Source organism: Hyperolius riggenbachi, chromosome 2 (assembly GCF_040937935.1).
Source record: "Hyperolius riggenbachi isolate aHypRig1 chromosome 2, aHypRig1.pri, whole genome shotgun sequence".
NCBI lineage: Eukaryota > Metazoa > Chordata > Amphibia > Anura > Hyperoliidae > Hyperolius > Hyperolius riggenbachi.
In genome coordinates this window covers 540,012,692-540,033,608 of record NC_090647.1, presented here as the reverse complement: position 1 = coordinate 540,033,608, position 20,917 = coordinate 540,012,692, and the positions used below count along the sequence as shown (strand labels likewise).

Sequence of the window (20,917 nt, the reverse complement as noted above, 5' to 3'; positions counted from 1 at the left end):
CGCGTGCTCATAGCCATTGGGCCTCAAACCCAAAAAAACACCTGCAGCACCTGGGGTTCACAGCCAGTGTCCCATGCAGCTACTAACCAGGCCTGAAGCCGCTTAGCTTCCGCAATCTGACGAGAGCGGGCCCTTTCGGCTTAGTGTGGCCACAGGGAATCTCCAAGGCGCCTTGAAGGTGAGGCTTCCCACGCGTGCTCATAGCCATTGGGCCTCAAACCCAAAAAAACACCTGCAGCACCTGGGGTTCATAGCCGGTCTCCCATGCAGCTACTATTCAGGCCTGAAGCCGCTTAGCTTCCGCGATCTGACGAGAGAGGGCGCTTTCGGCTTAGTGTAGCCGCAGGCAAACTACAAGGCACCGTTCCGGCGCCTTGAAGGTGAGGCTTCCCACGCGTGCTCATAGCCATTGGGCCTCAAACCCAAAAAAACACCTGCAGCACCAGGGGTTCACAGCCGGTCTCCCATGCAGCTACTAACCAGGCCTGAAGCCACTTAGCTTCCGCAATCTGACGAGAGCGGGCGCTTTCGGCTTAGTGTGGCCACAGGCAAACTCCAAGTCGCCGTTCCGGCGCCTTGAAGGTGAGGCTTCCCACGCGTGCTCATAGCCATTGGGCCTCAAACCCAAAAAAACACCTGCAGCACCTGGGGTTCACAGCCGGTCTCCCATGCAGCTACTAACCAGGCATGAAGCCGCTTAGCTTCCGCGATCTGACGAGAGCAGGCGCTTTCGGCTTAGTGTGGCCGCAGGCAAACTCCAAGGCGCCATTCCGGCGCCTTGAAGGTGAGGCTTCCCACACGTGCTCATAGCCATTGGGCCTCAAACCCTAAAAAACACCTGCAGCACCTGGGGTTCACAGGCAGTCTCCCATGCAGCTACTAACCAGGCCTGAAGCCGCTTAGCTTCCACGATCTGACGAGAGCGGGCGCTTTCGGCTTAGTGTGGCCGCAGACAAACTCCAAGCCGCCGTTCCGGCGTCTTGAAGGTGAGGCTTCCCACGCGTGCTTATAGCCATTGGGCCTCAAACCCAAAAAAACGCCTGCAGCACCTGGGATTCACAGCCGGTCTCCCATGCAGCTACTAACCAGGCCTGAAGCCGCTTAGCTTCCGCAATCTGACGAGAGCGGGCGCTTTCAGCTTAGTGTGGCCGAAGGGAAACTCCAAAGCGCCGTTCCGGCGCCTTGAAGGTGAGGCTTCCCACGCGTGCTCATAGCCATTGGGCCTCAAACCCAAAAAAATGCCTGCAGCACCTGGGGTTCACAGCCGGTCTCCCATGCAGCTACTAACCAGGCCTGAAGCCGCTGAGCTTCCGCAATCTGACAAGAGCGGGCGCTTTCGGCTTAGTGTGGCCGCAGGCAAACTCCAAGGCGCCGTTCCGGCGCCTTGAAGGTGAGACTTCCCACGCGTGCTCATAGCCATTGGGCCTCAAACCCAAAAAAACACCTGCAGCACATGGGGTTCACAGCCAGTCTCCCATGCAGCTACTAACCAGGCCTGAAGCCGCTTAGTTTCAGCAATCTGACGAGAGCGGGAGCTTTCGGCTTAGTGTGGCCGCAGGCAAACTCCAAGGAGCCGTTCCGGCGCCTTGAAGGTGAGGCTTACCACGCGTGCTCATAGCCATTGGGCCTCAAACCCAAAAAAACACCTGCAGCACCTGGGGTTCACAGCCAGTCTCCCATGCAGCTACTAACAAGGCCTGAAGCCACTTAGCTTCCGCGAGCTGACAAGAGCGGGCGCTTTCGGCTTAGTGTGGCCGCAGGCAAACTCTAAGGCGCCGTTCCGGCGCCTTGAAGGTGAGGCTTCCCACGCGTGCTCATAGCCGTTGGGCCTCAAACCCAAAAAAACACCTGCAGCACCTGGGGTTCACAGCCAGTCTCCCATGCAGCTACTAACCAGGCCTGCAGCCGCTTAGCTACCGCAATCTGACGAGAGCAGGCCCTTTCGGCTTAGTGTGGCCACAGGGAAACTCCAAGGCGCCTTGAAGGTGAGGCTTCCCACGCGTGCTCATAGCCATTGGGCCTCAAACCCAAAAAAACACCTGCAGCACCTGGGGTTCACAGCCGGTCTCCCATGCAGCTACTATTCAGGCCTGAAGCCGCTTAGCTTCCGCGATCTGACGAGAGCGGGCGCTTTCGGCTTAGTGTAGCCGCAGGTAAACTCCAAAGCGCCGTTCCGGCGCCTTGAAGGTGAGGCTTCCCACGCGTGCTCATAGCCATTGGGCCTCAAACCCAAAAAAACACCTGCAGCACCTGGGGTTCACAGCCGGTCTCCCATGCAGCTACTAACCAGGCCTGAAGCCACTTAGCTTCCGCGATCTGACGAGAGCGGGCGCTTTAGGCTTAGTGTGGCCGCAGGCAAACTCCAATGCGCCGTTCCGGCGCCTTGAAGGTGAGGCTTCCCACGCGTGCTCATAGCCATTGGGCCTCAAACCCAAAAAAACGCCTGTAGCACCTGGGGTTCACAGCCGGTCTCCCATGCAGCTACTAACCAGGCATGAAGCTGCTTAGCTTCCACTATCTGACGAGAGCTGGCGCTTTCGGCTTAGTGAGGCCGCAGGCAAACTCTAAGGTGCCGTTCCGGCGCCTTGAAGGTGAGGCTTCCCATGCGTGCTCATAGCCATTGGGCCTCAAACCCTAAAAAACGCCTGCAGCAGCTGGGGTTCACAGCCGGCCTCCCATGCAGCTACTAACCAGGCCTGAAGCCGCTTAGCTTCCACAATCTGACGAGTGTGGGCGCTTTCGGCTTAGTGTGGCCGCAGGCAAGCTCCAAGGCGCCGTTCCGGCGTCTTGAAGGTGAGGCTTCCCACGCGTGCTCATAGCCATTGGGCCTCAAACCCAAAAAAACACCTGCAGCACCTGGGATTCACAGCCGGTCTCCCATGCAGCTACTAACCAGGCCTGAAGCCGCTTAGCTTCCGCGATCTGACGAGAGCGGGCGCTTTCGGCTTAGTGTGGCCGCAGGCAAGCTCCAAGGCGCCGTTCCGGCGTCTTGAAGGTGAGGCTTCCCACGCGTGCTCATAGCCATTGGGCCTCAAACCCAAAAAATGCCTGCAGCACCTGGGGATCACAGCCAGTCTCCCATGCAGCTACTAACCAGGCCTGGAGCTGCTTAGCTTCCGCAATCTGATGAGAGCGGGCGCTTTCGGCTTAGTGTGGCTGCAGGCGAACTCCTAGGCGCCGTTCCGGCGTCTTGAAGGTGAGGCTTCCCACGCGTGCTCATAGCCATTGGGCCTCAAACCCCAAAAACCGCCTGCAGCACCTGGGGTTCACAGCCGGTCTCCCATGCAGCTACTAACCAGGCCTGAAGCCGCTTAGCTTCAGCAATCTGACAAGAGCGGGAGCTTTCGGCTTAGTGTGGCCACAGGCACACTCCAAGGAGCCGTTCCGGCGTCTTGAAGGTGAGGCTTACCACGCGTGCTCATAGCCATTGGGCCTCAAACCCAAAAAAACACCTGCAGCACCTGGGGTTCACAGCCGGTCTCCCATGCAGCTACTACCAAGGCCTGAAGCCGCTTAGCTTCCGCGATCTGACGAGAGCGGGCGCTTTCGGCTTAGTGTCGCCACAGGCAAACTCAAAGGCGCCTTGAAGGTGAGGCTTCCCACGCGTGCTCATAGCTATTGGGCCTCAAACCCTAAAAAACGCCTGCAGCACCTGGGGTTCACAGCCGGTCTCCCATGCAGCTACTAACCAGGCCTGAAGCCGCTTAGCTTCCGTGATCTGACAAGAGCATGCGCTTTCGGCTTAGTGTGGCCGCAGGTAAACTCCAAGGCGCCATTCCGGCGCCTTGAAGGTGAGGTTTCCCACGCGTGCTCATAGCCATTGGGCCTCAAACCCAAAAAAACGCCTGCAGCACCTGGGGTTCACAGCCAGTCTCCCATGCAGCTACTAACCAGGCCTGAAGCCGCTTAGCTTCCGTGATCTGACAAGAGCGGGCGCTTTCGGCTTAGTGTGGCCGCAGGTAAACTCCAAGGCGCCATTCCGGCGCCTTGAAGGTGAGGTTTCCCACGCGTGCTCATAGCCATTGGGCCTCAAACCCAAAAAAACGCCTGCAGCACCTGGGGTTCACAGCCAGTCTCCCATGCAGCTACTAACCAGGCCTGAAGCCGCTTAGCTTCCGTGATCTGACGAGAGCGGGCGCTTTCGGCTTAGTGTGGCCGCAGGCAAACTCCAAGGCGCCGTTCCGGCGTCTTGAAGGTGAGGCTTCCCACGCGTGCTCATAGCCATTGGGCCTCAAACCCAAAAAAACACCTGCAGCACCTGGGGTTCACAGCCGGTCTCCCATGCAGCTACTAACCAGGCCTGAAGCCACTTAGCTTCCACGATCTGACAAGAGCAGGCGCTTTCGGCTTTGTGTGGTCGCAGGGAAACTCCAAGGCGCCTTGAAGGTGAGGCTTCCCACGCGTGCTCATAGCCATTGGGCCTCAAACCCAAAAAAACACCTGCAGCACCTGGGGTTCACAGCCAGTCTCCCATTCAGCTACAAATCAGGCCTGAAGCCGCTTAGCTTCCACGATCTGACGAGAGCGGGCGCTTTCGGCTTAGTGTGGCCGCAGGTAAACTCCACGGCGCCGTTCCGGCGCCTTGAAGGTGAGGCTTCCCACGTGTGCTCATAGCCATTGGGCCTCAAACCCAAAAAAAACGCCTGCAGCACCTGAGGTGCACAGCCAGCCTCCCATGCAGCTACTAACCAGGCCTGAACCCGCTTAGCTTCCGCGATCTGACAAGAGCGGGCGCTTTCGGCTTAGTGTGGCCACAGGCAAACTCCAAGGTGCCGTTCCGGCGCCTTGAAGGTGAGGCTTCCCACGCGTGCTCATAGCCATTGGGCCTCAAACCCAAAAAAACGCCAGCAGCACCTGGGGTTTACAGCCAGTCTCCCATGCAGCTACTAACCAGGCCTGAAGCCGCTTAGCTTCCACAATCTGACGAGAGCGGGCGCTTCCGGCTCAGTGTGGCCACAGGCAAACTCCAAGGCGCCGTTCCTGCGTCCTGACGGTGAGGCTTCCCACGTGCTCATAGCCATTAGACCGCAAACCCAAAAAAAAGCTTGCAGCACCTGGAGTTCACAGCCACTCTCCCACGCAGCTACTAACCAGGCCTGAAGCCGCTTAGCTTCCACGATCTGACGAGAGCGGGCGCTTTCAGCTTAGTGTGGCCGCAGGCGAAATCCAAGGCGCTGTTCTTGCGCCTTGAAGGTGAGGCTTCCCACGTGCTCATAGCCATTGGACCGCAAACCCCCCCCAAAAAACCTGCAGCACCTGGGGTTCACAGCCAGTCTCCCACGCAGCTACTAACCAGGCCTGAAGCCACTTAGCTTCCGCGATCTGACGAGAGCGGGCTCTTTCGGCTTAGTTTGGCCGCAGGCGAAATCCAAGGCGCCGTTCCTGCGCCTTAAAGGTGAGGCTTCCCACGTGCTCATAGCCATTGGACCGCAAACCCAAAAAAAAGCCTGCAGCACCTGGGGTTCACAAGCGGTCTCCCACGCAGCTACTAACTAGGCCTGATGCCACTTAGCTTCCGCGATCTGACGAGAGCGGGCACTTTTGGCTTAAGGTACATACACACATCAGACTATAGTCTTTGGAAAATGAAAGATCACAGACCAATCTTACCACCCTTCATGTAGTATGAGAGCCATACTCTACACAGTCTTTTCTATGGAGCTGAACTCCACATCAGAAAAAAATCTTTGCAAGATGCTGCACACACAGATGCTATACAGACACAAAAGATCAGTATCTGCAAAAGATCTGTTCCTGCCAAAAATCCATTCTTGCAAATTGCAATGATAGTCTATGAGATCTGCAGATCATCATACACACATGATTTAACTGACATTCATCTGCAGATCAAGCAATCATCCCCAGATCTGAAAATCCATCCTGGTGGATCTGATCTGCAGATGAATGCCAGTTAAATCATGTGTGTATGATGATCTGCAGATCTCATAGACTATCATTGCATTTTGTAGGAATGGATTTTTGGTAGGAACAGATCTTTTGCAGATACTGATCTTTTGTGTCTGTACAGCATCTGTGTGTGCAGCATCTTTCAAAGATTTTTTTTCTGATGGGGAGTTCAACTCCATAGAAAAGACTGTGAAGGTATGGCTCTCATACTACATGGAAGGGGGTAAAATTGGTCTGTGATCTTTCATTTTCAAAAGACTATGGTCTGATGTGTGTATGTGGCCTTAGTGTGGCCGCAGGAACAGTCCAAGGCGCCGTTTCTGCGCCTTGAAGGTGAGGCTTCCCACGTGCGCATAGCCATTGGACCGCAAACCCAAAAAAAAGCCTGCAGCACCTGGGGTTCACAGCCAGTCTCCCAGGCAGCAACTAACCAGGCCTGAAGCCGCTTAGCTTCCGCAATCTGACGCTTTCGGCTTAGTGTGGCCGCAGACAAAATCCAAGGCGCCGTTCCTGCGCCTTGAAGGTGAGGCTTCCCACGTGCTCATAGCCATTGGACCACAAACCCAAAAAAAAGCCTGCAGCACCTGGGGTTCACAGCCAGTCTCCCACACAGCTACTAACCAGGCCTGAAGCCACTTAGCTTCCGCGATCTGACGAGAGCGGGCGCTTTCGGCTTAGTTTGGCCGCAGGCGAAATCCAAGGCGCCGTTCCTGCGCCTTGAAGGTGAGGCTTCCCACGAGCTCATAGCCATTGGACCGCAAACCCCAAAAAAAGCCTTCAGCACCTGGGGTTCACAGCCGGTCTCCCACACAGCTACTAACCAGGCCTGATGCCACTTAGCTTCCGCAATCTGACGAGAGCGGGCACTTTTGGCTTAGTGTGGCAGCAGGCAAAATCCAAGGCGCCGTTCCTGCGCCTTGAAGGTGAGGCTTCCCACGTGCTCATAGCCATTGGACCGCAAACCCCCCAAAAAAGCCTGCAGCACCTGGGGTTCACAGCCGGTCTCCCACGCAGCTACTAACCAGGCCTGAAGCTGCTTAGCTTCCGCGATCTGACAAAAGCAGGCGCTTACAGCTTAGTGTGGCCGCAGGCGAAATCCAAGGCGCCGTTCCTGTACCTTGAAGGTGAGGCTTCCCACGTGCTCATAACCATTGGACCGCAAACCCCAAAAAAAGCCTACAGCACCTGGGGTTCACAGCCGGTCTCCCACACAGCTACTAACCAGGCCTGAAGCCATTTAGCTTCCGCGATCTGACGAGAGCGGACGCTTTCGGTTTAGTGTGGCCACAGGCAAAATCCAAGGCGCCGTGAGGCTTCCCACGTGCTCATAGCCATTAGACCGCAAATCCAAAAAAAAGCCTGCAGCACCTGGGGTTCACAGCCAGTCTCCCAGGCAGCAACTAACCAGGCCTGAAGCCGCTTAGCTTCCGCAATCTGACGCTTTCGGCTTAGTGTGGCCGCAGTCAAAATCCAAGGCGCTGTTCCTGCGCCTTGAAGGTGAGGCTTCCCACGCGTGCTCATAGCCATTGGGCCTCAAACCCCAAAAAAAGCCTACAGCACCTGGGGTTCACAGCCAGGCTCCCACGCAGCTACTAACCAGGCCTGAAGCCGCTTAGCTTCCGCGATCTGACGAGAGCGGGCGCTTTCGGCTTAGTTTGGCCGCAGGCGAAATCCAAGGCGCCGTTCCTGCGCCTTGAAGGTGAGGCTTCCCACGTGCTCATAGCCATTGGACCGCAAACCCAAAAAAAAGCCTTCAGCACCTAGGGTTCACAGCCGGTCTCCCACGCAGCTACTAACCAGGCCTGATGCCACTTAGCTTCCGCAATCTGACGAGAGCAGGCGCTTTCGGCTTAGTGTGGCCGCAGGCGAAATCCAAGGCGCTGTTCCTGCGCCTTGAAGGTGAGGCTTCCCACGTGCTCATAGCCATTCGACCGCAAACTCCAAAAAAAAGCCTGCAGCACCTGGGGTTCACAGCCAGCCTCCCACACAGCTACTAACCAGGCCTAAAGCCACTTAGCTTCCACGATCTGATGAGAGCGGGCGCTTTCGGCTTAGTTTGGCCGCAGGCGAAATCCAAGGCGCCGTTCCTGCGCCTTGAAGGTGAGGCTTCCCACGTGCTCATAGCCATTGGACCGCAAACCCAAAAAAAAGCCTGCAGCGCCTGGGGTTCACAGCCAATCTCCCACGCAGCTACTAACCACGCCTGAAGCCATTTAGCTTCCGCGATCTGACGAGAGCGGGCGCTTTCAGCTTAGTGTGGCCGCAGGCAAAATCCAAGGCGCCGTTCCTGAGCCTTGAAGGTGAGGCTTCCCACGTGCTCATAGCCATTGGACCTCAAACCCCAAAAAAAGCCTGCAGCACCTGGGGTTCACAGCCGGTCTCCCACGCAGCTACTAACCAGGCCAGAAGCCGCTTAGCTTCCACGATCTGACGAGAGCGGGCGCTTTCGGCTTAGTGTGGCAGCAGGCGAAATCCAAGGCGCCGTTCCTGCACCTTGAAGGTGAGGCTTCCCACGTGCTCATAGCCATTGGACCGCAAACCCCCCAAAAAAGCCTGCAGCACCTGGGGTTCACAGCCGGTCTCCCACGCAGCTACTAACCAGGCCTGAAGCTGCTTAGCTTCCGCGATCTGACAAAAGCAGGCGCTTACAGCTTAGTGTGGCCGCAGGCGAAATCCAAGGCGCCGTTCCTGTACCTTGAAGGTGAGGCTTCCCACGTGCTCATAGCCATTGGACCGCAAACCCCCAAAAAAGCATACAGCACCTGGGGATCACAGCCGGTCTCCCACACAGCTACTAACCAGGCCTGAAGCCATTTAGCTTCCGCGATCTGACGAGAGCGGACGCTTTCGGTTTAGTGTGGCCGCAGGCAAAACCCAAGGCGCCGTGAGGCTTCCCACGTGCTCATAGCCATTGGACCGCAAACCCCCAAAAAAGCTTACAGCACCTGGGGTTCACAGCCAGTCTCCCACGCAGCTACTAACCAGGCCTGAAGCCGCTTAGCTTCCGCAATATGACGCTTTCGGCTTAGTGTGGCTGGAGGTGAAATCCAAGGCACCGTTCCTGCGCCTTGAAGGTGAGGCTTCCCACGTGCTCATAGCCATTGGAAAGCAAACCCAAAGAAATGCCTGCATCACCTGGGGTTCACAGCCGGTCTCCCACACAGCTACTAACCAGGCCTGAAGCCGCTTAGCTTCCGCGATCTGACGAGAGCGGGCGTTTTCGGCTTAGTGTGGCCACAGGCGAAATCCAAGGCACCGTTCCTGCGCCTTGAAGGTGAGGCTTCCCAAGTGCTCATAGCCATTGGACCGCAAACCCAAAAAAAAGTCTGCAGCACCTGGGATTCACAGCCGGTCTCCCACGCAGCTACTAACCAGGCCTGAAGCCGCTTAGCATCCGCGATCTGACGAGAGCGGGCGCTTTCGGCTTAGTGTGGCCGCAGGCAAAAATCCAAGGCGCCGTTCCTGCGCCTTGAAGGTGAGGCTTCCCACGTGCTCATAGCCATTGGACCGCAAACCCCCAAAAAAAGCCCGCAGCACCTGGGGTTCACAGCCGGTCTCCCACGAAGCTACTAACCAGGCCTGAAGCTGCTTAGCTTCCACGATCTGACTAAAGCGGGCGCTTTCGGCTTAGTGTGGCCGCAGGCAAAATCCAAGGCCCCGTTCCTGCGCCTTGAAGGTGAGGCTTCCCACGTGCTCATAGCCATTGGACCGCAAACCCCAAAAAAAGCCTGCAGCACCTGGGGTTCACAGCCGGTCTCCCACACAGCTACTAACCAGGCCTAAAGCCGTTTAGCTTCCGCAATCTGATGAGAGCGGGCGCTTTCGGCTTAGTGTGGCCGCAGGCAAAATCCAAGGCGCCGTTCCTGCCCCTTGAAGGTGAGGCTTCCCACATGCTCATAGCCATTGGACCGCAAACCCAAAAAAAAGCCTGCAGCACCTGGGGTTCACAGCCAGTCTCCCACGCAGCTACTAACCAGGCCTGAAACCACTTAGCTTCCACGATCTGACGAGGGCGGGCGCTTTTGGCTTAGTGTGGCCGCAGGCGCAGTACTAAGCGCCGTTCCTGCGCTTTGAAGGTGAGGCTTCCCACGTGCTCATAGCCATTGGACCGCAAACCCAAAAAAAAGCCTGCAGCACCTGGGGTTCACAGCCAGTCTCCCACGCAGCTACTAACAAGGCCTGAAGCCGCTTAGCTTGCGCAATCTGACGAGAGCGGGCACTTTCAGTTTAGTGTGGCCACAGGCGAAATCCAAGGCGCCGTTCCTGCCCCTTGAAGGTGAGGCTTCCCACATGCTCATAGCCATTGGACCGCAAACCCAAAAAAAAGCCTGCAGCACCTGGGGTTCACAGCCAGTCTCCCACGCAGCTACTAACCAGGCCTGAAACCACTTAGCTTCCACGATCTGACGAGGGCGGGCGCTTTTGGCTTAGTGTGGCCGCAGGCGCAGTACTAAGCGCCGTTCCTGCGCTTTGAAGGTGAGGCTTCCCACGTGCTCATAGCCATTGGACCGCAAACCCCCAAAAAAGCCTACAGCACCTGGGGTTCACAGCCAGTCTCCCACGCAGCTACTAACCAGGCCTGAAGCCGCTTAGCTTCCGCAATATGACGCTTTCGGCTTAGTGTGGCTGGAGGTGAAATCCAAGGCACCGTTCCTGCGCCTTGAAGGTGAGGCTTCCCACGTGCTCATAGCCATTGGAAAGCAAACCCAAAGAAATGCCTGCATCACCTGGGGTTCACAGCCGGTCTCCCACACAGCTACTAACCAGGCCTGAAGCCGCTTAGCTTCCGCGATCTGACGAGAGCGGGCGTTTTCGGCTTAGTGTGGCCACAGGCGAAATCCAAGGCACCGTTCCTGCGCCTTGAAGGTGAGGCTTCCCAAGTGCTCATAGCCATTGGACCGCAAACCCAAAAAAAAGTCTGCAGCACCTGGGATTCACAGCCGGTCTCCCACGCAGCTACTAACCAGGCCTGAAGCCGCTTAGCATCCGCGATCTGACGAGAGCGGGCGCTTTCGGCTTAGTGTGGCCGCAGGCAAAAATCCAAGGCGCCGTTCCTGCGCCTTGAAGGTGAGGCTTCCCACGTGCTCATAGCCATTGGACCGCAAACCCCCAAAAAAAGCCCGCAGCACCTGGGGTTCACAGCCGGTCTCCCACGAAGCTACTAACCAGGCCTGAAGCTGCTTAGCTTCCACGATCTGACTAAAGCGGGCGCTTTCGGCTTAGTGTGGCCGCAGGCAAAATCCAAGGCCCCGTTCCTGCGCCTTGAAGGTGAGGCTTCCCACGTGCTCATAGCCATTGGACCGCAAACCCCAAAAAAAGCCTGCAGCACCTGGGGTTCACAGCCGGTCTCCCACACAGCTACTAACCAGGCCTAAAGCCGTTTAGCTTCCGCAATCTGATGAGAGCGGGCGCTTTCGGCTTAGTGTGGCCGCAGGCAAAATCCAAGGCGCCGTTCCTGCCCCTTGAAGGTGAGGCTTCCCACATGCTCATAGCCATTGGACCGCAAACCCAAAAAAAAGCCTGCAGCACCTGGGGTTCACAGCCAGTCTCCCACGCAGCTACTAACCAGGCCTGAAACCACTTAGCTTCCACGATCTGACGAGGGCGGGCGCTTTTGGCTTAGTGTGGCCGCAGGCGCAGTCCTAAGCGCCGTTCCTGCGCTTTGAAGGTGAGGCTTCCCACGTGCTCATAGCCATTGGACCGCAAACCCAAAAAAAAGCCTGCAGCACCTGGGGTTCACAGCCAGTCTCCCACGCAGCTACTAACAAGGCCTGAAGCCGCTTAGCTTGCGCAATCTGACGAGAGCGGGCACTTTCAGTTTAGTGTGGCCACAGGCGAAATCCAAGGCGCCGTTCCTGCGCCTTGAAGATGAGGCTTCCCACGTGCTCATAGCCATTGGACCGCAAACCCAAAAAAAAGCCTGCAGCACCTGGGGTTCACAGCCGGTCTCCCACACAGCTACTAACCAGGCCTGAAGCCACTTAGCTTCCACGATCTGACGAGAGCGGGCACTTTTGGCTTAGTGTGGCCGCAAGCACAATACAAGGCGCCGTTCCTGCACCTTGAAGGTGAGGCTTCCCACGTGCTCATAGCCATTGGACCGCAAACCCCAAAAAAAGCCTGCAGCACCTGGGGTTCACAGCCGGTCTCCCACGCAGCTACTAACCAGGCCTGAAGCTGCTTAGCTTCCGCGATCTGACAAAAGCAGGCGCTTACAGCTTAGTGTGGCCGCAGGCAAAATCCAACGCGCCGTTCCTGTGCCTTGAAGGTGAGGCTTCCCACGTGCTCATAGCCATTGGACCGCAAACCCCAAAAAAAGCCTGCAGCACCTGGGGTTCACAGCCGGTCTCCCACGCAGCTACTAACCAGGTCTGAAGCCGTTCAGCTTCCGCGATCTGACGAGAGCGGACGCTTTCGGTTTAGTGTGGCCGCAGGCGAAATCCAAGGCGCCGTTCCTGCGCCTTGACTGTGAGGCTTCCCACGTGCTCGTAGCCATTAGACCGCAAACCCCAAAAAAAGCCTGCAGCACCTGGGGTTCACAGCCGGTCTCCCACACAGCTACTAACCAGGCCTGAAGCCATTTAGCTTCCGCGATCTGACGAGAGTGGGTGCTTTCGGTTTAGTGTGGCCGCAGTCAAAATCCAAGGCGCCGTTCCTGCGCCTTGAAGGTGAGGCTTCCCACGTGCTCATAGCCATTGGACCGCAAACCCCAAAAAAACCCTACAGCACCTGGGGTTCACAGCCAGTCTCCCACGCAGCTACTAACCAGGCCTGAAGCCGCTTAGCTTCCGCGATCTGACGAGAGCGGGCGCTTTCGGCTTAGTGTGGCCGCAGGTAAAATCCAAGGCACCGTTCCTGCACCTTGAAGGTGAGGCTTCCCACGTGCTCATAGCCATTGGACCGCAAACCCCCCAAAAAAGCCTGCAGCACCTGGGGTTCACAGCCAGTCTCCCACGCAGCTACTAACCAGGCCTGAAGCCATTTAGCTTCCGCGATCTGACGAGAGCGGGCGCTTTCGGCTTAGTGTGGCCACAGGCGAAATCCAAGGCGCCGTTCCTGCGCGTTGAAGGTGAGGCTTCCCACGTGCTCATAGCCATTGGACCGCAAACCCAAAAAAAGCCTGCAGCACCTGGGGTTCACAGCCAATCTCCCACGCAGCTACTAAACAGGCCTGAAGCCACTTAGCTTCCACGATCTGACAAGAGCGGGCGCTTTCGGCTTAGTGTGGCCGCAGGCGAAATCCAAGGCGCCGTTCCTGCGCCTTGAAGGTGAGGCTTCCCAAGTGCTCATAGCCATTGGACCGCAAACCCCCAAAAAAAGACTGCAGCACCTGGGATTCACAGCCGGTCTCCCACGCAGCTACTAACCAGGCCTGAAGCCACTTAGCATCCGCGATCTGACAAGAGCGGGCACTTTCGGCTTAGTGTGGCCGCAGGCAAAAATCCAAGGCGCCGTTCCTGCGCCTTGAAGGTGAGGCTTCCCACGTGCTCATAGCCATTGGACCGCAAACCCCCAAAAAAAGCCTGCAGCACCTGGGGTTCACAGCCGGTCTCCCACAAAGCTACTAACCAGGCCTGAAGCTGCTTAGCTTCCGCGATCTGACTAAAGCAGGCGCTTTCGGCTTAGTGTGGCCGCAGGCAAAATCCAAGGCCCCGTTCCTGCGCCTTGAAGGTGAGGCTTCCCACGTGCTCATAGCCATTGGACCGTAAACCCAAAAAAAAGCCTGCAGCACCTGGGGTTCACAGCCGGTCTCCCACACAGCTACTAACCAGGCCTAAAGCCGTTTAGCTTCCGCAATCTGATGAGAGCGGGCACTTTCGGCTTAGTGTGGCCGCAGGCAAAATCCAAGGCGCCGTTCCTGCCCCTTGAAGGTGAGGCTTCCCACGTGCTCATAGCCATTGGACCGCAACCCCCAAAAAAAGCCTGCAGCACCTGGGGTTCACAGCCGGTCTCCCACACAGCTACTAACCAGGCCTGAAGTCACTTAGCTTCCGCGATCTGACGAGAGCGGGCGCTTTCGGCTTAGTTTGGCCGCAGGCGAAATCCAAGGCGCCGTTCCTGCGCCTTGAAGGTGAGGCTTCCCACATGCTCATAGCCATTGGACCGCAAATCAAAAAAAAAAGCCTGCAGCACCTGGGGTTCACAGCCAGTCTCCCACGCAGCTACTAACCAGGCCTGATGCCACTTAGCTTCCGCAATCTGACGAGAGCGGGCACTTTTGGCTTAGTGTGCCCGCAGGCACAGTCCTAGGCGCCGTTCCTGCGCTTTGAAGGTGAGGCTTCCCACGTGCTCATAGCCATTTGACCGCAAACCCAAAAAAAAGCCTGCAGCACCTGGGGTTCACAGCCAGTCTCCCACGCAGCTACTAACCAGGCCTGAAGCCACTTCGCTTCTGCGATCTGACGTGAGCGGGCCCTTTTTAGCTTAGTGTGGCCGCAGGCAAAATCCTAGGCGCCGTTCCTGCGCCTTGAAGGTGAGGCTTCCCACGTGCTCATAGCCATTGGACCGCAAACCCCAAAAAAAGCCTGCAGCACCTGGGGTTCACAGCCAGTCTCCCACGCAACTACTAACCAGGCCTGATGCCACTTAGCTTCCACAATCTGACGAGAGCGGGCGCTTTCGGCTTAGTGTGGCCGCAGGCGAAATCCAAGTCGCCGTTCCTGCGCCTTGAGGGTGAGGCTTCCCACGTGCTCATAGCCATTGGACCGCAAACCTCCAAAAAAGCCTGAAGCACCTGGGCCCCACCCAGCATGCGCACACAATATGCCACTAATAGCCAGCCTGTGTCACCCCCACCCAGAATGCGTACACACAATATGCCACTAATAGGCAGCCTTTGTCAGGCCCACCCAGCATGCGCACACAATATGCCACTAATAGGCAACCTGTGTCACCCCCACCCAGAATGCGTACACACAATATGCCACTAATAGGCAGCCTGTGTCACCCCCACCCAGCATGCACACACAATATGCCACTAATAGGCAGCCTTTGTCACCCCCACCCAGCATGCGCACACAATATGTCACTAATAGGCAGCCTGTGTCACTCCCACCCAGCATGCGCACACACAATATGCCACTAATAGGCAACCTGTGTCAGCCCCACTGAGCTGCGCCCACACAATATGCCACTAATAGGCAGCCTGTGTCACCCCCACCCAGCATGCGTACACACAATATGCCACTAATAGGCAGCCTGTGTCACCCCCATCCAGCATGCGCACACACAATATGCCACTAATAGGCAGCCTGTGTCACCCCCACCCAGCATGCATTTACAATATGCCACTAATAGGCAGCCTGTATCACCCCCACTCAGCATGCGTATTGCTTAAAAAGGAAATAAACATGGCAGCCTCCATATACCTCTCTCTCCAGTTGTCCTTTAAAGGGACCACGATTGCGAAAGTTGTAAATTTAAAATATATGTCAACACATACAAATAAGAAGTACGTTTCTCCCAAATAAAAAAATCCTTTTCAGGGAGCGTCTTTATAAAGGCCATGCTGAGAATCCCTATGAGGATATGGACTAATGGTCCAAATCCTGTCAGTTCTGTCAGATTTCTGCTACTAACTGTAAGTGACAGCAACATAGTAGAAAAGTAATTTATAGCTCATTTTACTCTGGGAGAAACGTGCTTTTTATTTATGTATTTACATGCATTTTAAATTTTCAAATTGTCTTGCGATAATGGTCCTTTAAGAAGAATCAGAGGATAGCTATCATGTTCCATCTCCCTGTTGGGCCTGTGTGTGAGGAATGTGCAGTGTGTGTGGATCCACAGACCGAAGATGAGTGAAATTTATATTTTTCTGAGCTACATAATAATTGTGGGACTGACAGTGGAAGGTGACTGCAAGGGGTAAAGAGCAGCAGCTGCTGACAGTTTGCGGCCATATTGTGTGTGTGCCGGGTTCGGTTGGGCCTTACTATCGAATGACTCGCTTCACCCTCAAGGGATTATGGGACTGGTCAGTGGACAGCATAGGAGCAGTGCTGGAAGGTTTATTTACACAGGATGTTGCTGATATTGTATTGTGGAGTGCCAACCTAAAAAGGAAAGCTGTAACCTGCCATAAAAAAGTAAGATACTCACCTCAGAAGAGGGAAGATTCTGGATCCCTAATAGCCTTCCCGTTCCTCTGTGTCCCCTCGTTCCACTGCAGGGGCCCTTGTTCAAATATCCCGCCGGCTGCTTCTTCAGTTCTTCTAGTATGGAGCTGCTCATCTTTGGAAGTACCTGGAGACCTGAGTACTTCAGTGGCCCTCCGAGGGTACCCAAAGGCTTCGTCCACATTAAAGTTGAAAACTGGAACAGGGGGTGGCGGCAGTGGAACATGTCGGCGCTATATAAATACTAATGCCTTACAATTATGCCCTGCCTCTACCCAGCAGTTAACTTGTTTTGATGATTAAACCCCCTATTGTATTGTGATTACCTAGCTAGACTGTCATCAGCTTAGACTTCAGTATTCCCCACACTCAGATTATACACACGCTTTCTCACAGCCCCCTCCAATGTAACTGTCTCCTGGTATTTACATATGCAAAAATTAACATTCTCACAGTACGGCCACACGGGGAGCGCCGCACACAAGTTCAATGGACATTCTCACAGTACGGCCACAAGGGGGAGCTCCGCACACAAGTTCAATGGACATTTTCCCAGTAACGTCCACAAGGGGGAGCTCCTCGCACAATGCTGCCGGCTTACATACCGTTCCTGGATACTCCATGGGATGCTCCTAGTCTCGTCCTCCTCGGCTGTGTAGAGCAGAGACACACCGACCTCCTCCAGCCTTTTGTTGCTCGAGCGCTGCTTCCGTTGTCCGCTGAGGTCGTGTTTCCGTCTCGCAGGTGATGTAGATGCCTTGCGCTGGTGACGTGGAGCTGTGCGATTAAGCACACCTTGCCAGTGCTGTATATACTATACTGTAATATATATGTTATATCTATTAATACAAGATTAATTCTAGGCACAGCATATACTGTCAGGCTGTATAATAGTAAGCACAGCTTTAATACAAGGTTTTCACACTGGTTTCTTCAACTAGATGTTCAAGCATTACTGTACTTGTATGCCAGCCTTGCAACACATAGCTGTCTCTTGCAGCATTTCATAGCTCCCAACTATCCCTGTTTTGGAGGGACAGTACCTCTTTGGGGACCGTGTCTCTCTTTCTTCCTCATTTGTCCCTCTTTCATGACTGATGTATATATCTATGTAATCATATGTATATTTCTTATTTTCAAGTGTTAATATGAAGGAAAATGAACCAGGATAGAAAGTACCAGTGTGGTTTAAATTATAAAATAACATATTTTTATTTTGAAATCTTTATGGTATGCGCGACTAGGGGGGTGCCTAGGGCGTGATCAAGGGTGTGGCAGGAGTGTGGCTTAAGTGTCCCTATTTCTTATCTCAAAAAGTTGGAAAGTATGGCCAGGGCCGGTTCTAGGGGCTGGTTAGAATTTTTGGGGCACCTACACAGGTGTCCATTTAAATATCTGAATGGTTGCCTATGGCAGCGCCCAAATGTCCTATTTCAGAGTCTCCCACATAGGTAGCCAGAGAGCCCTGTTTATGTGGCAAGAGAGGGCCCCGAATACACAGCACAGCAGAGGGTGAACTAAAGTGAACCTTAACTGTATGAAAGACAAAAAAAAGTGCATTTACCAGCCCCCTGCAGCTGCCCTGTACTCATCCTCCAGCACTCCGCAGCACTCTACTTTCGTTCTAATGAGAGCCTCTAGTCCGCTCGCCTCCTAATCGCGCTCTCATGGATGGGAGCAGTCTGCGAATTTGCAGTACTAAAAAATCTCTACTGCACATAGATGGGAGCGCTATTGAGGAGACGCACATGTGCAGTGGCCAGTCAGTCTGGAAGAGGATCGCTAAGGGGGACTGGAGGGCAGCTTAGTGACAGCATGGGCACAGGGCAGCTGCAGGGGGCTGGTAGAAGCCCCAGGTAAGTTAAACCTGTTTTGATTTTTTTTTTTACTTAATAAGGTTCCTTTTAACTCACCTCCCCAGGTTAGCAACCAGCTGCACACAAGCATATGACTGTAGGCGGAGCTTACGGCCATTGGAGACGAGGCTTATCGTGGACTAGTGGGGGGCGGGGCTGTGGTTCGATTTAGAGGCGGAGCTTTGCAGGGCCCCGGAGTCGCTTTGTAAGGGGACATTGGGCTCTATTCTCAAAGACTTCCCGCATGCGGTAAAGTACATACGGGAAGTTTGCGACCAAAATACCGTCAAGTTGAAATTCTCAAAATGTTCTGCATGTTTTTTCCGCATGCGGAAAAAGTGCGGTAAAAGTGCGGGATTCATGCGGAAAAATTTCCGCAAAAGTCGGTATTTTCCGCAATAAAAAATCATTTCTCAAAAATGTTCAGGCGCATCATTTCGTCGTTATTTACTGATTTTTTTTATCACCTACAAATAGTAGGTGATATATTCCGCATCCCATTGACTTTAATGACGTGTGGTGGCTTAAGGGCTGTGCTTGCTGGACTTTAATTTTTTTTTTCTAAACACTTTTTCATGCGACCTTTTTATCGCATGATTGATTCCCGCATGAATAATGGCTGTTTCCGCATCTTTTTTCCCGCATGCGGAAAACATGCGGAAAATATTAGTGAATGTGGAAAAAATGCGGAGTTTACCGCTGGCGGAAATATAGCGGTAACATTTTGCGGTGTTTTTGCCTGTTAGTGAATAGAGCCCATTGTGGTCAATGACTGCTGCTCAGGGTAAAGTCCCCCTCAGGATAAAGACCCTGAACATGTATATTTGCTACCAAAAGGAATTCCAGGAAGTTTTTTTAAGTAATCGATCAGCCCAGGATGGGTGCCATAAACCTTTTTCTGTTATAAGAAATCTTATTCTATCGCCTCCATCCTACCTCACTGTGTAATTCCTGCTACCTGCCGCTAGGGGGAGCTCCGGGATATAACTGCTTGTTCCTTCCTGGAGCTTCTGCCGGAGAATGTCGTGGCTGAGAGCTCCTGGCTATCGGGGATACAGAGAGAGAGAGGCCGCACGTCTGCCTCCGATGCTGCCGCAGCTCCGTCTGAGGAGGATGAGTGCCGGGGTGACGTCATAGCAGCTATTGTGACCCGCGTGTGCAGGTGGGCAGCTCGTGCACCGCTGAGGATGGCACCTGCAGTGACACGTGACCACGCCCCTCTGCTATTGCTGTGCCATGCTAGTGGATGGAGGTGACGTCATAGCAGCTATTGTGACGCATGTGTGCGGCTCGTGCACCGCTAAGGATGGAACCTGCAGTGACACGTGACCACGCCCCTCTGCTATTGCTGATTGCTGTTAGTGTTGTCCGGATCATGAACGATTCGAAACTTTGATCCGAATCTATTTTGTGAGTCGAATCATCCGAATCATCAAAATGAGTGATTCGGATAGAAAAAGGGGCGGAGCAAGGAGCGACACGCCCCCTCTCAGCGGGCAGCGGGGTCCTGGAAGCAGAGCAGAGATGGATCGCTCTGTTGGAGGGGACTCAGGGGAGCCAGCCTTGCAGGGACAGGTAGAGGGGACATGGGTGCCACTGCCAGATATGTGTAGAGCACACATACTGGCTGCAATGTGCTGCCCATTATAGGCTGGCTGTTCCGTAGTTGATCACATTGGAAACTTTTGGCTCAGCACAGCTCAGTAACTTTGCAGGCACTGTGATTGCCCCGGTGAAATACATGTAAAGCATAATGATTGCAGCATGTGGGTATTGTGTGCAAGCAAACATTTCTGCTCTCTGCTCGTCCCTCCTCCCTTCTGTGTCCACTCCCTGCCCTCTGTCCATCTTCTCCCCTTCTCTCCGTGTCCACCCCCCTCCCCTTCTCCTGTCCTGCTAGTCATTTCACCCCTGAAATGCTTCCGTAGTCAAATGATCCGAGATTAGGATCAAAGATCCGGATCTGTTCAATGATCCGATTCGAATCATCCGGATCATTGAAAAGATCCGAACTTCCCATCTCTAATTGCTGTGCCATGCTAGTGGATGGAGGTCAGGCATTATGTGCAATAGGGAAAGGTGAGGGAGCGTGCTGCACTGTATATACTGCTGTACATGCATCATGCAGTTATGTACTCAGTGATGTGATTATGCCTATCCATACTCAAGCTTGGTACACACGTTCAATTTTGATTGGCCAATTGTATCACTGCCATGTCGTATGAGAGGCTTACTTTACAAACTGGTCTTAGTATTTAAAGTCTGTTCACCCTCACTCTACATTGAGGTGGTACAAGTGGCTAGCAATTGACCAATCAATGTTGGATGTGTATGCACCCTAAGTTACTTTCCCTCTAGCTGCAATGCTGGGGTTATGTGATATACACAGGGCCCGGCTGTCTAGAGTACTCTGGCCCGCCCCTTAGAATGTGGCTGCTCCTCCCCTCCTTAGTGCTGTCAGACTGGGCAGCTCCGCCCTGATCTCCCAGCAATACAGCAGAAGCTGTCACCTTGTTAGCCACAGCTTGGCACTGAAACACTGGCCCGCCCTTCAATATGTCACTGCCCCGCCCCTCCTCAATGCTGCTGGTGCACCCAGAAAAGCATATAGTAAAATATCTGTAGATTTAAGGCCTGTACACACTGATAATCACCAAACACAGTGTGATGCAATTTTGCTGAGGCTATCTGTTGCTGGTTTCATGACTGTTAAATTATATTTGCATTTTTTCATGCGTTTTTTTACGGGCAGTGCTTAACCACTTTGTCCTCCTTGACGTATAAAAACGTCAAGGAGGACAGGCGCGCCCCCGCGCGCTCCCGCGGCCGATCGCGCGCGTGCACGCGCACTCCCGGCCGCGGAGTCGGTAGCCACGGAATCAATGTATCGGGCTGGGGAGCCCGATCATTGATTCCTCTCCCCCGCTGAAAAAGCGACAGCTTCTCTCGGAAGCTTCGCTCTTTCTGAAGCTGTGTCCCTCTAAGCGTACATTGTACGCTTAGAGTGACGTCATGTAAAAAAAATCGAGATTGCCA

The 20,917-nt window shown here is 54.5% G+C and overlaps 62 pseudogenes; all 62 read right to left on the bottom strand.

The window, feature by feature from the left end:
- Window positions 1–38: 38 nt before the first annotated feature.
- Window positions 39–157, bottom strand: LOC137554298 (5S ribosomal RNA; annotated as a pseudogene).
- Window positions 158–229: 72 nt separating this feature from the next.
- On the bottom strand, window positions 230–348 carry LOC137553108 (5S ribosomal RNA; annotated as a pseudogene).
- An 83-nt stretch (window positions 349–431) lies between these two features.
- Window positions 432–550, bottom strand: LOC137551321 (5S ribosomal RNA; annotated as a pseudogene).
- Window positions 551–633: 83 nt separating this feature from the next.
- Window positions 634–752, bottom strand: LOC137551397 (5S ribosomal RNA; annotated as a pseudogene).
- Window positions 753–835: 83 nt separating this feature from the next.
- On the bottom strand, window positions 836–954 carry LOC137549431 (5S ribosomal RNA; annotated as a pseudogene).
- Window positions 955–1,037: 83 nt separating this feature from the next.
- Window positions 1,038–1,156, bottom strand: LOC137553303 (5S ribosomal RNA; annotated as a pseudogene).
- An 83-nt stretch (window positions 1,157–1,239) lies between these two features.
- Window positions 1,240–1,358, bottom strand: LOC137552169 (5S ribosomal RNA; annotated as a pseudogene).
- Window positions 1,359–1,441: 83 nt separating this feature from the next.
- On the bottom strand, window positions 1,442–1,560 carry LOC137554551 (5S ribosomal RNA; annotated as a pseudogene).
- An 83-nt stretch (window positions 1,561–1,643) lies between these two features.
- Window positions 1,644–1,762, bottom strand: LOC137554435 (5S ribosomal RNA; annotated as a pseudogene).
- An 83-nt stretch (window positions 1,763–1,845) lies between these two features.
- On the bottom strand, window positions 1,846–1,964 carry LOC137554604 (5S ribosomal RNA; annotated as a pseudogene).
- A 72-nt stretch (window positions 1,965–2,036) lies between these two features.
- LOC137558876 (5S ribosomal RNA) lies at window positions 2,037–2,155 on the bottom strand (annotated as a pseudogene).
- An 83-nt stretch (window positions 2,156–2,238) lies between these two features.
- Window positions 2,239–2,357, bottom strand: LOC137548416 (5S ribosomal RNA; annotated as a pseudogene).
- Window positions 2,358–2,642: 285 nt separating this feature from the next.
- Window positions 2,643–2,761, bottom strand: LOC137554008 (5S ribosomal RNA; annotated as a pseudogene).
- Window positions 2,762–2,844: 83 nt separating this feature from the next.
- Window positions 2,845–2,963, bottom strand: LOC137556880 (5S ribosomal RNA; annotated as a pseudogene).
- Window positions 2,964–3,045: 82 nt separating this feature from the next.
- On the bottom strand, window positions 3,046–3,164 carry LOC137553368 (5S ribosomal RNA; annotated as a pseudogene).
- Window positions 3,165–3,247: 83 nt separating this feature from the next.
- LOC137553060 (5S ribosomal RNA) lies at window positions 3,248–3,366 on the bottom strand (annotated as a pseudogene).
- Window positions 3,367–3,449: 83 nt separating this feature from the next.
- Window positions 3,450–3,568, bottom strand: LOC137551560 (5S ribosomal RNA; annotated as a pseudogene).
- Window positions 3,569–3,640: 72 nt separating this feature from the next.
- Window positions 3,641–3,759, bottom strand: LOC137553963 (5S ribosomal RNA; annotated as a pseudogene).
- Window positions 3,760–3,842: 83 nt separating this feature from the next.
- LOC137553007 (5S ribosomal RNA) lies at window positions 3,843–3,961 on the bottom strand (annotated as a pseudogene).
- An 83-nt stretch (window positions 3,962–4,044) lies between these two features.
- LOC137549163 (5S ribosomal RNA) lies at window positions 4,045–4,163 on the bottom strand (annotated as a pseudogene).
- Window positions 4,164–4,246: 83 nt separating this feature from the next.
- Window positions 4,247–4,365, bottom strand: LOC137554598 (5S ribosomal RNA; annotated as a pseudogene).
- Window positions 4,366–4,437: 72 nt separating this feature from the next.
- LOC137550958 (5S ribosomal RNA) lies at window positions 4,438–4,556 on the bottom strand (annotated as a pseudogene).
- Window positions 4,557–4,640: 84 nt separating this feature from the next.
- Window positions 4,641–4,759, bottom strand: LOC137554364 (5S ribosomal RNA; annotated as a pseudogene).
- An 83-nt stretch (window positions 4,760–4,842) lies between these two features.
- LOC137553859 (5S ribosomal RNA) lies at window positions 4,843–4,961 on the bottom strand (annotated as a pseudogene).
- An 81-nt stretch (window positions 4,962–5,042) lies between these two features.
- LOC137553687 (5S ribosomal RNA) lies at window positions 5,043–5,161 on the bottom strand (annotated as a pseudogene).
- An 83-nt stretch (window positions 5,162–5,244) lies between these two features.
- Window positions 5,245–5,363, bottom strand: LOC137551951 (5S ribosomal RNA; annotated as a pseudogene).
- A 1,116-nt stretch (window positions 5,364–6,479) lies between these two features.
- Window positions 6,480–6,598, bottom strand: LOC137547861 (5S ribosomal RNA; annotated as a pseudogene).
- An 81-nt stretch (window positions 6,599–6,679) lies between these two features.
- On the bottom strand, window positions 6,680–6,798 carry LOC137554331 (5S ribosomal RNA; annotated as a pseudogene).
- Window positions 6,799–6,880: 82 nt separating this feature from the next.
- LOC137551347 (5S ribosomal RNA) lies at window positions 6,881–6,999 on the bottom strand (annotated as a pseudogene).
- An 81-nt stretch (window positions 7,000–7,080) lies between these two features.
- On the bottom strand, window positions 7,081–7,199 carry LOC137553316 (5S ribosomal RNA; annotated as a pseudogene).
- Window positions 7,200–7,455: 256 nt separating this feature from the next.
- LOC137549996 (5S ribosomal RNA) lies at window positions 7,456–7,574 on the bottom strand (annotated as a pseudogene).
- Window positions 7,575–7,655: 81 nt separating this feature from the next.
- Window positions 7,656–7,774, bottom strand: LOC137554437 (5S ribosomal RNA; annotated as a pseudogene).
- Window positions 7,775–7,856: 82 nt separating this feature from the next.
- On the bottom strand, window positions 7,857–7,975 carry LOC137550692 (5S ribosomal RNA; annotated as a pseudogene).
- Window positions 7,976–8,056: 81 nt separating this feature from the next.
- Window positions 8,057–8,175, bottom strand: LOC137554117 (5S ribosomal RNA; annotated as a pseudogene).
- An 81-nt stretch (window positions 8,176–8,256) lies between these two features.
- LOC137550957 (5S ribosomal RNA) lies at window positions 8,257–8,375 on the bottom strand (annotated as a pseudogene).
- Window positions 8,376–8,457: 82 nt separating this feature from the next.
- LOC137551346 (5S ribosomal RNA) lies at window positions 8,458–8,576 on the bottom strand (annotated as a pseudogene).
- An 81-nt stretch (window positions 8,577–8,657) lies between these two features.
- Window positions 8,658–8,776, bottom strand: LOC137554498 (5S ribosomal RNA; annotated as a pseudogene).
- Window positions 8,777–9,030: 254 nt separating this feature from the next.
- On the bottom strand, window positions 9,031–9,149 carry LOC137548916 (5S ribosomal RNA; annotated as a pseudogene).
- An 81-nt stretch (window positions 9,150–9,230) lies between these two features.
- LOC137547927 (5S ribosomal RNA) lies at window positions 9,231–9,349 on the bottom strand (annotated as a pseudogene).
- An 83-nt stretch (window positions 9,350–9,432) lies between these two features.
- On the bottom strand, window positions 9,433–9,551 carry LOC137553809 (5S ribosomal RNA; annotated as a pseudogene).
- An 81-nt stretch (window positions 9,552–9,632) lies between these two features.
- Window positions 9,633–9,751, bottom strand: LOC137557242 (5S ribosomal RNA; annotated as a pseudogene).
- Window positions 9,752–9,832: 81 nt separating this feature from the next.
- Window positions 9,833–9,951, bottom strand: LOC137552713 (5S ribosomal RNA; annotated as a pseudogene).
- Window positions 9,952–10,232: 281 nt separating this feature from the next.
- LOC137552712 (5S ribosomal RNA) lies at window positions 10,233–10,351 on the bottom strand (annotated as a pseudogene).
- Window positions 10,352–10,622: 271 nt separating this feature from the next.
- LOC137548915 (5S ribosomal RNA) lies at window positions 10,623–10,741 on the bottom strand (annotated as a pseudogene).
- Window positions 10,742–10,822: 81 nt separating this feature from the next.
- LOC137547925 (5S ribosomal RNA) lies at window positions 10,823–10,941 on the bottom strand (annotated as a pseudogene).
- Window positions 10,942–11,024: 83 nt separating this feature from the next.
- LOC137553808 (5S ribosomal RNA) lies at window positions 11,025–11,143 on the bottom strand (annotated as a pseudogene).
- An 81-nt stretch (window positions 11,144–11,224) lies between these two features.
- On the bottom strand, window positions 11,225–11,343 carry LOC137557241 (5S ribosomal RNA; annotated as a pseudogene).
- An 81-nt stretch (window positions 11,344–11,424) lies between these two features.
- LOC137552711 (5S ribosomal RNA) lies at window positions 11,425–11,543 on the bottom strand (annotated as a pseudogene).
- A 281-nt stretch (window positions 11,544–11,824) lies between these two features.
- On the bottom strand, window positions 11,825–11,943 carry LOC137549636 (5S ribosomal RNA; annotated as a pseudogene).
- An 81-nt stretch (window positions 11,944–12,024) lies between these two features.
- On the bottom strand, window positions 12,025–12,143 carry LOC137551344 (5S ribosomal RNA; annotated as a pseudogene).
- An 81-nt stretch (window positions 12,144–12,224) lies between these two features.
- Window positions 12,225–12,343, bottom strand: LOC137553265 (5S ribosomal RNA; annotated as a pseudogene).
- An 81-nt stretch (window positions 12,344–12,424) lies between these two features.
- LOC137552850 (5S ribosomal RNA) lies at window positions 12,425–12,543 on the bottom strand (annotated as a pseudogene).
- An 81-nt stretch (window positions 12,544–12,624) lies between these two features.
- Window positions 12,625–12,743, bottom strand: LOC137550731 (5S ribosomal RNA; annotated as a pseudogene).
- An 82-nt stretch (window positions 12,744–12,825) lies between these two features.
- On the bottom strand, window positions 12,826–12,944 carry LOC137549835 (5S ribosomal RNA; annotated as a pseudogene).
- An 80-nt stretch (window positions 12,945–13,024) lies between these two features.
- LOC137554005 (5S ribosomal RNA) lies at window positions 13,025–13,143 on the bottom strand (annotated as a pseudogene).
- Window positions 13,144–13,225: 82 nt separating this feature from the next.
- LOC137552803 (5S ribosomal RNA) lies at window positions 13,226–13,344 on the bottom strand (annotated as a pseudogene).
- Window positions 13,345–13,427: 83 nt separating this feature from the next.
- Window positions 13,428–13,546, bottom strand: LOC137553031 (5S ribosomal RNA; annotated as a pseudogene).
- Window positions 13,547–13,627: 81 nt separating this feature from the next.
- On the bottom strand, window positions 13,628–13,746 carry LOC137559324 (5S ribosomal RNA; annotated as a pseudogene).
- An 81-nt stretch (window positions 13,747–13,827) lies between these two features.
- LOC137548289 (5S ribosomal RNA) lies at window positions 13,828–13,946 on the bottom strand (annotated as a pseudogene).
- An 82-nt stretch (window positions 13,947–14,028) lies between these two features.
- Window positions 14,029–14,147, bottom strand: LOC137554002 (5S ribosomal RNA; annotated as a pseudogene).
- An 81-nt stretch (window positions 14,148–14,228) lies between these two features.
- LOC137554545 (5S ribosomal RNA) lies at window positions 14,229–14,348 on the bottom strand (annotated as a pseudogene).
- Window positions 14,349–14,429: 81 nt separating this feature from the next.
- Window positions 14,430–14,548, bottom strand: LOC137553166 (5S ribosomal RNA; annotated as a pseudogene).
- Between the last annotated feature and the right edge of the window lie 6,369 nt (window positions 14,549–20,917).